Here is a 3,664-nt window from a genome sequence, read left to right on the forward strand (position 1 = left end):
ACTGCTATTGATGAGACTTCCTTTTCGTTTACTTTGTGTATGTAGGACTGACCCTACAATTAAGTGATTATACTACTCGTAGAATCGCTATGCTGGCAGATTTTATTCTTTTTGTACTGTAGACCTTTCAAAGGTCAATTTTCATGTATTGTACTAAGAATTTATCATTAATGAAACGACTCTGTGTTTTATTTGTAATGTTGTTATCTGTTGTGTTCTCTCTTTTCATTTATATTTGATATGATACAGTTCAATTATAAGTACACTCGAACCACCGTAACCGTTAGAAACAAAGGGATTCATAAACTCATCGTCGTTCCTGTCTTATAGCTGGAAATGCCAAGAAAGAACATCCGAAAGAACACTACAGCAACGCCACCGCCACCACCGCCCCCACCAGAAATGAACTTTGCTGCTTTCCAGGCGGCAGGCTCAGCAGCATTGGTACACATTAACCAGGGCACTAATGGAGGTGGTAACGGAAATGGGATAGGAAGTTCCAACCTGATGGGTTTTATACAAACAATCCTATGTGTGCATGCAACCCTAGATTTGGATCTATGTTTTCACTATTAGATATACAACTTTATGAACACATGAATAAAACCCTTAAGTATGTTGCTATTTTCGAAATTCACATATAAGGTTAGATTAGATACCTCTTGTTATTATATTGTAATAACAACTTAAATCTTCAAACCTTAAGTCTTGAAAGCAAGCACCACAAGTGTAGTGCCTCTAATGGCTCACAAACACCACAAGCAATTGGAGAGGCTATAGAGAGAGAGAAGAAGAGAGGTAGAAATCGGCCTAGGTTTCTCTTGGGAATAGGTGGGACGATTTCTCAAGGCCTAGGTGTCTTTATATAGGGTTAGGATTAGGGTTTCAGTCCTTATCCTTATCTAGTTACTTGCCCACCAAGCAACCATAAGATAAGCCTTGAAAAGCCCTTATCCCTTGGACCTTGGATGATTTTAAGGATATCGTTATCCTTGAATTCGTCCATCCTTTAACAAGGATAATCATTGTCCTACTTTGCAACTATCACATAATTACAATTCAGCCCCTCTAGTTTAATTAATTACACTTGATCACAAAATTAATTCCTAATTAATTATTGACCAATATTAATTAAACAAATATGATTTATCCTTTAATATATTATTCTTATAACATATTAATAAATGATAATAACCTCTTTCTCTATTTATTTCTCCATTTAAGTTGCTTTGGTGAAAGCAACCCAAAAGGACCATGCATAACCGGGTCAAGTATTTACCAAATATGGTTACGGGCTTACACACTAATCCAACAGTCTCCCACTTGGATAAGTCTAGTAACCACAAATATAACATACAACTCGATTAGCAATCGTAGCTCTCAAAGACGTTGTTGTACTCTGATCTTATCAGTATTCTGTCCTTTAGATAAGGGATCATACAGTCCTCTATTTAGATATTGTGCGGACAATTTCATGGAAATTATTGTCCAACATTTAGTTTCTTGATCTCAAATTCATTTGACATAGAACTTAATTGAACACATCAATTTAGTCCTGACCGAGCCCGACACATAAGTCAAATCAAATCATCGAGCGGCTGTAATATCGCCTTTACCCTCTTAGGATAGAAGTAATAGATAAACTTCGACTTATATGCATCTACTATTTATTAACCAACTATACACAACAATGTGTTTTATGACATCAATTTACTGATGCGGTTTCGCATTATCAATGTACAACTAATCAATAAACAATAAACCATATATCTTGTTTTTATGACCATATGATATTATCGTCTTGCAATCACTTTTTGTCATATTCCATAAAATGATTCTAGCAAGCGCGGGTTTATTACAATGCTCAAAACTTGTTCATAAGCACTCATGAATGTTGCAACAAACCTTTTGTTATGTCTAATACCTTATAGACACTCTACATACCAATTCATGACAATCTTCATTCATACCTACTTCCAACATATGAACGGTTGTGGACTATTCGAATAATTCGATTATTCTTAATAACACAATTACTCAGGAAGTCAAAACATGCAAATTTAAAACAACAGTTAAACAATTAACATAAGACAGTAACCTTACTTATAAACAATACTACTTTATTTAATCATCAAATGTCAATTACATTTATCCATTATACATTTCTAAAACTATCTAATCTAAACTAATATCATCCTTTAGCCCAATGCTCCTAGCATGCTGCAAATGCTTAACCCTACTCAGTCCCTTTGTAAGCGGATCTGCTGGGTTATCTTCTGATGATATCCTCTTAACCACGAGGTGTCCTTCTTCTACTCGATGTCTAATAAAATGATACTTTCTGTCGATATGCCGAGATCTACCATGATCCATCGGTTCCTTGGTCAAGGCAACCACTCCATTATCACAGAAAATTTCCATAGGCTCTTTTATGGCAGGCACAACTCCAAGGTCACCAATGAAGTTCTTCAACCATATCGCATCCTTGGACGCTTCGCTCGCTACAATGTACTCTGACTCACACGTTGAATCAGCTACAGTTTCTTGCTTGGAACTTTTCCAAGTCACTGCTCCTCCATTTGGGGTAAAGATCCAGCCTGACTGCGAACGATAGTTGTCTCTGTCGGTCTGGAAACTTACGTTACTATACCCTCGCACCTTTAAGTCATCACTCCCTCCGAGGACTAAAAACCATTCCTTAGTCCTCGAAGGTACTTAAGGATATTCTTAACCGCAATCCAATGAGCTTTGCCCGGGTTCCCTTGATATCTACTGACCATGCTCAAGGCAAAGGCCACATCAGGTCGAGTACAAGTCATAACATACATGATCGAGCCAACTGCGGAAACGTAGGGTACTCGGCTCATCTCTGCTATCTCAGCTTCGGTACTCGGACTTTGAGTCTTACTCAACTTGGCATTACTATGTATCGGTAGTTCTCCCTTCTTTGAGTTCTCCATACTAAAACGTTTTAGCACTTTATCCAAGTAAGTGTTCTGACTAAGCCCTATTAGTCTCTTACTTCGTTCTCTCACTATCCTTATTCCCAAAATATAGGAAGCCTCTCCGAGGTCCTTCATAGCGAAACACTTCCCGAGCCAGGACTTAACCTCTTGCAGAGTTGGGATGTCGTTTCCTATGAGCAGTATGTCATCAACATACAAAACAAGGAATCTAACTATACTCCCATATACACATGATTCATCTTCGCTTCGTACAAATCCAAACTCTTTGACTTTCTCATCAAAGCAAAGATTCCATCTGCGAGATGCTTGCTTAAGTTCATAAATGGACTTCTCAAGCTTGAACACTCTATTGGGATGCTTCGTATTGACAAAACCCTCTGGCTGAGCCATGTAAACATCCTCAGCCAACTTCCCATTAAGGAAAGCGGTCTTGACATCCATTTTCCAAATCTCATAATCATGAAATGCAGCAATGGCTAGCATTACCCTAATAGATTTTATCTTGGCAACTGGTGATAAGGTCTCATCATAGTCAACTCCGGGAGTTTAAGTAAAGCCCTTCGCCACCAATCGCGCTTTATATGTTTGCACATGTCCATCCATGTCGGTATTCTTCTTGAAGATCCATTTGCACCCAACCGTCCTACGTTCGGGCACATTGTCAATCAAATTCCAAACTTGATTCTCATACATGGACT

The sequence above is a fragment of the Lactuca saligna genome, chromosome 5, assembly GCF_052625555.1.
Source record: "Lactuca saligna cultivar CGN05327 chromosome 5, ASM5262555v1, whole genome shotgun sequence".
NCBI classification, from domain to species: domain Eukaryota; kingdom Viridiplantae; phylum Streptophyta; class Magnoliopsida; order Asterales; family Asteraceae; genus Lactuca; species Lactuca saligna.